This window comes from Vicugna pacos, chromosome X (assembly GCF_048564905.1).
Source record: "Vicugna pacos chromosome X, VicPac4, whole genome shotgun sequence".
Classification (NCBI taxonomy): Eukaryota; Metazoa; Chordata; class Mammalia; order Artiodactyla; family Camelidae; genus Vicugna; species Vicugna pacos.
In genome coordinates this window covers 27,016,442-27,029,364 of record NC_133023.1, presented here as the reverse complement: position 1 = coordinate 27,029,364, position 12,923 = coordinate 27,016,442, and positions in this window count along the sequence as shown.

The following is a 12,923-nucleotide window of genomic DNA, read 5'->3' as shown; positions in this document are numbered from 1 at the left end:
GGTGCAGGGGTCTAGGCTGGCGTTTTGCACTCGTGCAGCTGCAGAGGCCTGGGCTGGCTGCCAGGGCTGTTCCTGGGCTGGGGGGTGGGGTGTAAGGAGGAACTCAGGCGACTGGCATCAAACATGAATACTTGTGGGGTGAAAGCTGGTGAAACTGGCAGGGGGGTCTGTGATGGCTGTGCTGCCTGTTACTTTCTTCATTGGCAAGATCTGCTTGGTCTGTCTGCAGAGATGGTCTCTAGGAACCATGATCTCTCCTGATGTGTGGCTGCTGTTTGTACACTCTGCTTTTCTTCCTTGTTCTTAGTCACCTCTATATGTTTCAGATTTGCCAGTCTGGGTGGAGTAAAACAGAATCAGGACCTTTGTGCAGCGTCTCAAAGCTGGGGAAGCTAATTATTCACCCCCACTCTTCCTTTCTTGGTGAGGGGATCTGTTTCTAGCTAGAAGTTTCCTCGTTGTGCTAAGCAATGCCGGCTTGGGGTATGGGATGATGTAGGCAAAATTAAGCTTCCTTCTCTTCTTGTGCTGTTATTCTCAGGACTTTTTGTTCCACTGTGTTGCTGAAGTTTCTTAAGTGGACTCCAGAGCTGTTTTCGTTTGCGGATAGCTGTCTAATTGTGGATCTTAGCAGGGGAGGTGGGGAGACATGTAGGCTAGGGTCTCCTATGTGGTCATCTTGGTGATGTCATAAGACTGTTCTTACTTATTTTTGTCCACTTATCTATCTTGCACTGAGTGTGTGTTAAAGATTCTATTGTTATTTTTCTCTTTATGTTTCCTTGCATCTTTTACAGTTTTTTGCTTAATATGCTTAATTTGCTTAATATTTTGTTTCTCTTCTAATTAGTGAAGGATACTTATGATTATTTCATCTTAATTATGATTTGTGCCCTTTAGCAATAAAATTAGACTTATTTTTCACATTTAATGGCGTTTGCTTTGCATTTTATTTTGTCTAATACCAGTATCACTATGCCCATTTTCTTGTTTATTTTCCATTTTCCTGAAATATCTTCTTTACCTACCCTTTTGTTTTTAGTCTTTCCAAATCATTTTATTTTTGTGTGTCCCTCTATATAGCATGGAGATTTTTATTGCTTTGTAAGCCAAATTAAGAATCCTTTCATTTAATAGGGGAAAGGTCATTCATGTTGATTGATAAGACTACTCTATTTGGTCTCAACTCTGTTATGTTATTTCTGTTATAATTATTATGTGTATTATGTAATATTTGCTGTGGTTCTTACTTTACATTATGTGTTTCCTTGTCCCTTTAGTTTTTAAATCGCTTTTGATATTTAAATGTCTTGTGGGTACCTTTGAATTTATACCTTTTTAATGCCTTTATTCAACTGTTCCTTATTCAATCCTTACTATCTTGTTTGTTATTTTTAAATCATATCCCTTAACCTTCCAACTAAAATTATTTAGCAAGCAATGAGCTTATTCTATTCTTTCATTCCCTCTCTCAAATCCCCCACTTTATTTGCATTCTTTCTACTTGGCCAGATCGTACAACACTTAATATGTATATTATACAAAATATTATCCTACCATTGTCCCTATCTTTGCTTTATTTTTATATCATCAGGTAAATTATGAAATGCTCTACTTTAAGTATTTGGCCTTAATTATCTCTTTTTTGGACGAAGTTCATCTTGTAGTAGACTCTTCATAAAAGGATCATAAATATGGAACTCCCTGAGCTCTTCAATATTTAAAAATGTTTTCTTGTAGCTTTGATATTAAGAGATCTTGTCTGTATAGAAAATCCTTGGTTCATGTTTTTTATCCTTGAGTATTTTGAAAGTACTGCTCTATTACTACTTTGTTTTTCCTAAGAAGTGTGATTCCATTCTAACACTGGAAAGCTGCTTGATCTTTTTGCCTGGATATTCTGAGGACCTTTTTATTTGTCCTAAAAGTCTAACAGTTTAGTGGAAAACAGTATGAAAGTTCCTTTAAAAACTAAACATAGAGCTACCATACGATCCAGCGATCCCACTCCTGGGTATATACCCAGAAAAGGAGAAAATTCTAATTTGGAAAGACAAGCATCCCAATTTTCATACTGAGTCACTTTGCTGTGTACCTGAAACTAACACAATATTATAAATTATATATACTGCAATTTTTAAAAGTCTAGTAGTTTAAATATTATACTGAAGCTCATTATTGAGGTGACATTTTTTCTGATACCTGATGACTGCTTTTAACACACAAATTCAAGTATTTGATTTTTTTCCTGGAAGCTTTTCTTGAATTAAATTATAAGGATTAAGTTTATTCTATCAGCTTCTTTATCATCTTCGGAGACTCCAATTATATACTTCATCAAACATCTTTGCCTATTTCCCATTTCAGCCAATTTCTCTTTGACCATTTTTCTCTCTGACCATTTTTCTCTAACTCATTTTCATTGTTTGATTACATTTTTATCCTTTTCAATTGTCTTTTTATGTTTCATTCAAATCTATTCTCCTTGTTCAGCTTGTAACTTAATCTTCATAAATGATATGATTTTTTTCTTTTCTTCTCTAAGTATTAACAGGGTTCATCAAGTTCATTTATTGTCTTTTCTTTTTGTATATTTCTGCTTTTAGTTTTTGAATTTTGGCTTCAAAGTTTGTGTGTGTGTATATATACATATATATTCAAAGGCATGTTTGAAGCTGTGTATTTCATTTTGGAAAACTGCATTATGAGTTCTGCTTTTTCATCAAATTATTTCAGGAAATCTTTTTCAGGTGAATTGTCTGTGTTCTGTTTTATTTTTATAGTAGTGTTGACTAGATGAGGAATGTCAAGCCATATTTTTATGAACCATGTTGGTGATTTAATATATTTCATATGTTTCCTAGTTCAAGCACACACTTTTCTGTAGTATAGCAAAGCACAGTTCCTTACTGGGTGATGTTTTCTTTCTCTTTTAAGGGTGATAGTGGTGAACACAGGATTTGAATGTCCTTAATTTTTTTTTTCGGTCTTTAAAGATCATATATTTCTCACTTTGCTTTCCTATTTTATTTTAAAGTTTCCATAGGGCAACTCTCTCTTTTAATCTTCTTCTCTTCTTCCCCTTTCAAAATAATACCTTTCTAGGATTGCCTGCTTGAATCATACTTCCACTTTTAAATCTCTATCCTTTAGTTAGTCTTCTAATCTAACACGTGCTTTCCTTTTCTATTTTGTTTTTCTTTTCACATTAGTGTGAACTTTCTCTTTCTGGGAGTTGTTTTGCTTCCCTCCTTACTTTTTCACATGGTTTTCGCAAATTGCACTTGCCTTCTGACAAGGCTTATAGCAGATACAAGGCAGTTAGCTCACTGGGATTTGGTGTTTAGTTTTCCTTTTGTAGGTATTTTAAAGTTTGAGCATTCTATACCTTTTAGTTATGACAAGAGCAAAAGATGTGTGTGATTTTACTTGTTCTCTTGTTTTTCTTTAGCGTTTTAGAGAATATGCTGGGAGTTTTGTAGTTATGCTGATGCTACCCAGAATTACCCATTTTGCTTTTTAAATTACTCTTTATTGAAATAAAAAATTACAGAAAAAAGCAAACAGAGCATAATTTAAGAGCACAATTGTTTTCAAAATCACCACAGAGATCAAGGAATAGAACACTGCCAGGATTATAGAAGCCTCACTTTGCTCCTCTTCCAATCCCAAATCTCTTCAACCCAAAGGTGAACACTATCATCATTTATATAAGCATATATACTTTTGCTTGTTTTTTAACTTTACACCACTTCAATGATATTGTAAGCATCGTTATGTGCCTGGTCTACTTCTCTCAAAAGTATGTAGTGAGATTTATCTTTGCAGCTGGTATATAGCAATCAATGTTCAATTCTTTCCATTGCTGTCTATGTATGTGTCAATTTGAATTGAATTCTCAGTTTGGATCTTTGATCTTCTGTAGGTCCTTGCTAATATTGGTTTCATTCCATTTGTGTGTGTATGTGAAAGTGGAAATTAAAGTGCAAAGATTAATGACCGCATCAAGGCAATCTTGTAGGCCAGTGATTAAATGGGACTAGAATTCAAATTTCCTAAGTTCTAGTTAAGATAACATTTTCCCACTGCATGATGATTTATGAAAAAAAAAAGCAATGAGTCATTTTCATTTCTTTCCTAAAGTTATCACATAGGGGCTCTTATTCACCAGTAAGTATTTCTCAAAGAACACATATCCTTCTTTTTTTCTATTTATACATTGTTATTTTTGCCAGAGATTTGCCTTTTTTTTTTTACAAACAACTTTAGTCCATTTACTCCTTCATTTCAGCTACAGAATTAATTTGCTTGTGATGAAACACACACTTTAAAAATCAGCTGCCTTGTAAAAAATTCAAGCAATAAACTCTGACTTATAAATGATATTCAAATCAAGTTAAAATCATAATTGGGAAAATTGTATTTATAATTTTCCACATATGTATGCCACCCTCTAGGCTACTAGGCATTTTTTAGGAAGAAACTACCCTGTCCCTGAAATATATTAGAAAGAAGAGGAAGAGTAATATCAACAGTTTTCTATCTGGGTACTAGAGTTTGTGTTAGGGATTCTAAAAAGGTTTTATTCAGTTTTAAAGTTTAATATAATACTAGACTATTTTAAAATGGTAAAACACACACATTCAAATATATTATAATTCAAATTGTAACACTTTGGAGACTGAGAGATCAACTATCTTGTGCTGACAGATGAACCAATTTTGGATACATGTTTTACAATGATGTTCTTTTTCATTTAACTGTGCGTTGATTATGAATTTTATAGCTTGTTGCTACTCTTTAGTAGAAACAAAGGAGGAAAGAAGGAAGGAAGTAAGAAGGAGGAAAGAAATGAATGAAAGAAAAAGGAAGTAATCAGTTTTGTTCTGTTTTGCTATTTGAGCTTTATTTATTTAATGCACATTTATTTAATTTTGACCTGGTGCCGGGTACTTTTTAGGTGCCTGGCAGAAGGACTTCATGGATCATGAAGCTCTCACAAATATGTGATGAATATATAATGTGGTATTCTTGTAATGGTGAATGCTGTGAAGAAATACCAAGCAGAGAAGGAGGATAAAGAAGGACAGACATGAGAATACATTCTTTTTTAATCGAAGTAAAGTTGGTTTACAGTTGTATTAATTTCCAGTGTACAGCATAATGATTCAGTTATACATATATATAGTCTTTTTTATATTCTTTTCCATTATAGGTTATTACAAGCTATTGAATATAGTTCCCTGTGCTATACAGTAGGACCTTGTTTACCTATTTTGCATGGTGACTAAACAACATGCTACTAAAGAAACCAATGGGTCAATGATGAAATTAAAGAAGAAATTAAAAAAAAAATACCTTGAGAAAATGACAATGAAAACACAATTAGAAGAAAATGTTCTTTAGATAAGGTACTCATGGAAATCTCAGGGTTGGTTTTTTTTTTTCTTCTGTGCAGAGACCAGAAGGAATTTGGAAAGACTATGTCAATATCTGAAGAAGACCACTGTAGGCAATAGGTTTTGAGTGTTTTGGAAACAGTAAGAAACTCAATGAGATAGAAATAAAGCCAAGGATGGGGAGGAATCAGAAAAGAGAGCCTGAGATCTGCAAGAGTAGGTTCATTATAACTGATGTTATTATCACCCTTCCCTCACTGAAAGGACTCAGGGCTCTAGAATCAATACTGACTCTGGGCTGCTCCAGGAAAATACTGATATATCTTGTTAAGCCAGAAAGTAAGGAAGTGCTTTATAAAACATACAGAGGTATGTTAAAGAGGGATGGAAGCCACTTTGAATGTGATTCCACAGACCAAATATGGGAATATTGGAGCATTAACTCTAATAATAGCTATTATAAACTATAACCCATTAAACAGATTCTATAATGATAGTAAAATAATGTAAGAAAAGAGAGGAGAAAGAGCTTTGCTTCACAGAAGAATTCTAACTAATAAATTTAGAAAGGATAATAAACTTGGAAAATTATTATTTTACCATGATTATAGTAATATTTGCTTTAGCCAAAAATGGATGCTACAGCCATTGGGTAAAAGGTTGCTAGGGACCCAGATATAAAAACGTTTTGTTCTATTAGTTTTATTTTGTTTTATGGAAAATAACATGAGGTCTACCCTCTTAACAATTTTTAAGTGCCCAGGACAGTATTGTTAACTATATGCACACTGCTGTAGATCAAATCTCTAGAACTTTTCCATCTTATATGACTGAAACTCCATACCCACTGAATAACAACTCCCCATTTCTCCCTCCCCTAGTCCTTGAAAACCACCATTCTACTCTCTCCTCCTAGAGTTTGACTACTTTGGATACCTCATTTAAGTGGAATCATGCAGTACTTGTCCATCTGTGAATAGATTATCTCATTTAGCATAATGTCCTCCAGGTCCATCAATGTTATACCATGTGACAGGATCTCCTTTTTAAGTCTAAATAACATTCCATTGTATGTACATAAAATATTTTCTTTATCCCAGAAGTGGAATGGCTGGATCATATACTTATTTTATTTTTAATTTTCTGAGCAACCCCCATACTGTTTTCCATAGCAACCACACCATTTTACATTCCCACTGAAAATTCACAAAGGGTTCCAATTTCTTTGCATCCTTGCCAACACTTTTTTTTTTTTCTGATAGTGGCTATCCTGATAGGTATGAGGTCATATCTCACTGTGGTTTTGATTTGTCTTTCCCTGATAATTAGTGACATTGCACAATGTATTCAACTGCTTATTTGTCATTTGTATATCGTCTTTAGATAACTGTCTATTTAAGTCCTTGGGTCATTTTTCCCCCAACTTTACTGAGGAATAATGGACAAATATAATTATATATATTTACAGCACACAACATGATTACCTGGTATACATATGCACTGTGGAATGATTACCAAGATCAAGATAATTGACATATTCATTACCTCACAGTTAACTCTTTTTTGTATGTGGTAAGAATGCTTAAGATCTATTCTTAGATAGTTTCACGTATATATAAAATATTGTATTTTTAACTATATTCACCATGCTGTACATTATATCCACATAACTTATTCTTCTTAAAACTTAAGTTTTGTACCCTTTAGCCTACATCTCCTCATTCCCTCCTCCTCTCAGCCCTTAGCAACCACCATTATATTCTCTGTGTCAATGAAACTGGCTCTTTTTTTTTTTTTTAATTCTACGTATAAGTGAAACTATACAGTATTTCCCCCTCTTTTCTGGCTTACTTCACTTAGCATAATGCCCTTCGAAGGTTCATCCACGTCATAAATGGTAAAATTTCCTTCCTTTTATTGCTGAATAATAGTCCATATATGTCACATTTTATTTATTCATTCATCTGTGGAAGAATATTTAGGTCATTTCCATATCTTGGTTATAGTGAATAATGCCACAGTGAACACTGGAATGCAGATACCTCTTCAAGACACTGATTTCATTTCCTTTGGATATATATCCAGGAGTGGGATTACTGGATCAAATGGTAGCTCTATTCCTAATTTTTCTGAGTAACTTCCATACTGTTTTCCATAATGGGTGTGCCAATTTATACTCCTACCAACAGTACACAAGGGTTCCCTTATCTTCACACCCTCAGCAACATTTCTTATCTCTTGTGTTTTCGATAAGAGCCATCCTAAGAGCTGTGAGGTGATATTTCATTGTAGTTTTGATTTGTATTTTCCCGATGACCAGTGAAGGTGAACACCTTTCCATGCACCTGTTGCCATTTGTATGTCTTTGGAAAAATGTCTATTCGAGGTCTTTCCCCATCTTTTAATCAGGTTGAATTTTTTTAGTATTGGGCTGTATGGGTTCTTTATATATTTTGGACTTAATCCCTTATATGTATGGTGTGCAAATATTTTCTTCCATTCCATAGCCTAACTTTTCATTTTTTGGCCTGCTTTCTCAAAATAGCCCTTTTGGGGCTTGGGCTCCACCAGGGTTTTGCAACCTCCTACCAGAGATGCCAAAGCTCTCATAATAGCACTTTTGTTTGTGGACAGCTGTCAAATTATTGTTGCTATAGGGAGATACAAGTGGGGGATCCAATTCTGCCATCATGGTGACATCACTGTCTTTGATAACTCTCTCAATACTAGACTACAGTATTTTATCAATGCTAAAATTTCAGAGTGAGGGTTTTTTTTCTTTTGTGGTTGTATAAGAGAATCACTTTGTCTTTAAGAGATGTATGTTAAAATACTTATGCATGAGGTTTCATGATTCCTTTCAAATATTCCAACCAAAAAATGAAGATATATCAGATATAAATTAAAATGACAATATGCTACGTACTTTCATTTCTTGAAACCTGTTTATGGGTTGAAACCTATTTATACACTCTGTGTATTATATATATGTATATATATGCATGCACACACACATATATATATAGGCAGAGACAGAGAGAGGAAGAAATTGGGCAAGATATTAACAATCTAGGTAAAAAAAAATTGGTGTTTATTTTATTATTTTTGTAACTTTTCCATGTCTTTGACATTTTTCCAAAATATAATAAACCTGAGGGGAAATTTTTACTTTGTATATGTGGATTCTGTAGCCTAGGCAAAAACTTTCCAGATTTTGGGGTTTCTTTTCTTTTTTCTTTCTTTCTTTTTTTTTTTGTTATTTTCTTCAAGAAGATTGAGAATGCCATGGACTCTTCGGGCTACATTTCAGTTAAACCTGTAATTACTGAGTACAGGTATCCCCTACTTTTCAAAAGTTTGCTTTATACCACTTCCTTTTTATGGAACACCTACATTAGTACCTGTTTTCACTAACCCAAAGATATCCAAAGAGTATTTTCGCTCATATGAGAAAAGGCCAAGAGCGAAAACAGCTTTCAGCGTTAGTTTTGCATTATCTGTTGTAGAGGCACCGTGCAGCCAGAGCAGTGAGAGTGGCTCCACCAAGCTTCTTCCCAGGAACTACGCTCAGCCTCTCAGCATTGAGCTTTCACAGCTTTGAACTGTGTCTGTGAGTATCTGGGCTTTATCTCAGTTTAGTTTGTGCATCCGTTAGCAAGATGTGTCCTAACGTAATTGCTTCTTCGCTTAATGCCATTTTGATTTATGCAAGGTTTCATGGGAACGCTTTACTTTCATATAGCGGGGGAAACCTGCACTTCTTCTTTACTCATTAGCATTTTGACTACCACCACATCTTCCATTTCTAATTCTTTCACTCCTCCTTGTTCTTCCTGAAATCTTCTCAAAGAGAAATGGTTGGTAAATTCTACTTTATATACACACTTTTACTCATTTTTTTTATTGGCTTTGAGCTTTTTTTTTTTTGCCTTACCTTAATTATACCCATCACAATGTCCTAAATTTTAATACCATATCTTGATCCATTCATTGAACAAACGTGCATTCACTGCAAATTAGGTGCTCTTCTAGGGGCCGGTGCCTTACTCCTTATTCTTTCCCATAACTCATGTTCCATACAAACACCCCAGATATAACCACCTACATATTGCAAACTTTCCTTCCTTCCTTCCACAAAATACAGAATCTAGTATTTGAAATTTCCACCATGGGAATTACTCCTTTGAGTGCTCTTGTTGTCTCTAGAAGACTGCCTGGCATATAATTGAAGCTGAATGAAAATGAATGAATAAATTAATAAATGAAAATACAAATAAGTTACCTGGGAGTGTTTGTCAATTCAAGTGTTACAGATTTAACCAAAAATATATGACATTGGCTAGCTTCAGTGCAAAGGCTATTTATTGGAAGAACATGGTAAAGGCAAACATACTGAATACATTGTACCAAACTTGGACTCAGGAGGGCAAAATTTGGCAACTGTGGGGAGCGACAATGTAAATACATTTGGTATTTTTATATCTTTAAGAGTAAAACCAATGTTGCTACTTTCTATCATTCTGTTCCTCTGGTTAAGTTTTAAATTTTAGGGAGAGGAGTTCTGACTGGCCTGTCTTAGGTCACATGCTCTCCCTCGGCCAGAGAAAGTCAAGGCATCATGATTGCACGCCACAGGGAGGGGAGAGGGGTCCAGGATAGTACTTCACATTACTATAGACAAGCTTTAATCACAGAATGTGAGAATGGATGCTGTTATAATTTTCTACTGCTACTGTAATGAATTATTATAAACCTAGTGGCTCAAAACCACTAGATTTATTATCTTACAGTTCTGTAGGTTGAAAGTCCAACAAAGATCCCAGTGGACTGAAATAAAGTTATTGGCATGGGTGTGTTCCCTTTTGGAGTTTCTAGGGGAGAATCTATTTCCCTGCCTCTTCCAGTTTTTAGAGGCCACTGAGCTCCTTGGCTCATTGTATCCTTCCTCCAGCTTCAAGGTCAGCAAAGACCAGCTAAGTCTTCCTCACACTGTATAACTGACCTTCTCTTCTGCTTCCTTCTTCTACTTTTAAGGACACTTGTGATTACATTGGGCTCATGAGGATAATCTCCCTATTTTATAGTCAGCTGATTAGCAATCTTAATTCCATCTTCAACCTGAATTACCTCATAAAGAGACACTCTGGTCATCAGTGCAACTTGAACAATAAGAACCCTTGGAAATTATATTTTGATCAGTAAGTGAAAAGACAGATGATCCTTTGACACAGTGCTACGGTCACAGTACAGCCCAAATCGGATGGGATTTGGGGATATCACAGAAGCTGATTACTGCAAAAAAGCATTAAAGCAAAACTTGCACAGTTCTGCCTAGGCTCCCCCGGGTATAATAATTTTTCATGTATCATGAAAGAAGCTGAATGCAATCTAATTAGAAAATTAAAAAAATTAGTTTCTGATGCAATCCTTATGTTATTTATTTTAATCAATGATCCAGAAGAATATAGTGTTCCATTCTCCAAGGAAACACTTCATCACCAAATCAATATCTTGCATCATATAGTAAAGGTAATCAGCTAATACAGGAAAGTACATAAAGATAAAAATCTAATATCCATGATAAAACTAGGGAAATCCTGTTATCACATAAGAGTCAATGGCTCCTTTTCATAATCTTTTCCTTTGGGTTATCATCTTCATTGTCTATTCATTGCCTCTGGGAAGATTTTAACTACCAGATGTTGATCTAGAATTCTGAAGAATTCTCAATACATTACTGATTATAAATTTGCAACAAAGGTAAATATAGTTTCATATATCTTTAGAGTTTCTGTCAAAACAATGCAACATGTTCACATGAGCAGAGAAAGGACCTCAGAGATGAAATGACTCAACCAAGGTCATCCAGACTTTCTGTGTAAGGGTTAATAGGAGCATCCACCTCCTGTCTGATACTTTAATGTATATAGTACATTCTTTTCTTAAGATGTTTCAAGTTCCTTTACACACACTCATGAGTAAACACATACACACACACACACATCCACAAATCAGAAACAAAGGAACTAGGATAACAAACACATGTCTACATAATTGAAATCATCAATTTAAAATAATACAATTAGAATCATTCCTCTGTGTGTGTGAATGTGTGGACATGAGTACACTGAGTTCATGTATGCATACAACTATAAAAGACATGCTAATAGAAGATGGCATTAGATTATAAAATAGAATAATTCCTCAAACTATGGTTGGTGTTAGACTGACAGATCAGGAGGAACATATAGACACAGTGTACCCTAATTTCATCAGAAATTCTGATGAAATCTCATTATCACATTACGGATAATGTGAAAAAGATGCTGACAGGAAGAATAACACATCTAGTTAACCTAAAGACTGACTGAGCAGCAAAAACTCAAAATTAGTGAACCCAATCTCAATCTGGAGGACTGAGAAATGTCCACCCTGGTACATTCATCAGGGCTGAATATCCTTGAAATCATTTTTAAAAGACAGATTGCAGAATAGTTTCAAGAGCAACCCATAGAGAAGGTATTTGGGGGCACAGTCATGAAATTTTCCCCTACTTGCAAGCTGACAAGTTAGGCTGCTACATGTTCATGGATGTTGGTAGGAGACAAACTACTTTGGGTCAGAGACAAAGGACTATTTTTGCCCACAGCACAGCAGGCAGCGTGAACGTCACAGTTGCATTGGTTCCCCTTGTTCCCCAAGTTCCAGTGGGTTGATATGGAGGGACCCAGTGGATGCTGCACACATAGCAGGTCTGTGTCATAGCTGAGGAAGCAGAACCCTTTACAGAGGAATGCCACCAAACCTGCCTAAGCCTTGCCCCAAAGGAGACATTATCTTTATGGCCCCGGAGAGCTAACAAATCTGTCTTCTGACCTAGGAGTGAGACAGTATCTCTGCCATCCAAGGCTGTTTGCTTATCCAAACATCCTTGAAAAGAGAGTCCAGAGCAAAGCTCCCAGTGCTTCTACTTAAAAGACTTGCAGGAACGTGAGGGAACCATGGAAAACTGTTTCCCAACAGGTGGCTGTGCCGTCAGTCACTCACGAATGTGCCCAGATAGTTCTCGATGAACCTTCCCTCCAAGAGGACACCTTTTCAACTTTGCTGGGCCAGAGGATGGGCTGTGACCATTGGCACTTGCCTTCAGGAGCTCCTGCCTAAAGATGACAAATCTGAAATCCTGCATGCTTGCTCACAGACCCTCCCAACACTCCCAAGGCCCGTGGCCCTCACTTCTGCAGATTCCTCCTTCTGTGCTGGTGGGAACAAGTGAAGCGGAAAAGAGGAAGGATGCTGTGATAGAATCATTTTATTGCCCAGTGGCTTTATGGACTTCCTCTCAGGACTTTTTCTGGCTTCTACCGTGAAGCAGGGGTGTGCCACCTGGAGTCACACAGCGGTCACCTTCTGGAGGAGGGAGGGAGATTAACCCACTTCTCTGTGTGAGGGGTCGGGGGTGATGGAGTCTGAGACCATGAGGTCAAATAGCCATCACATTAGACACTGTCACTTTTTACTGGA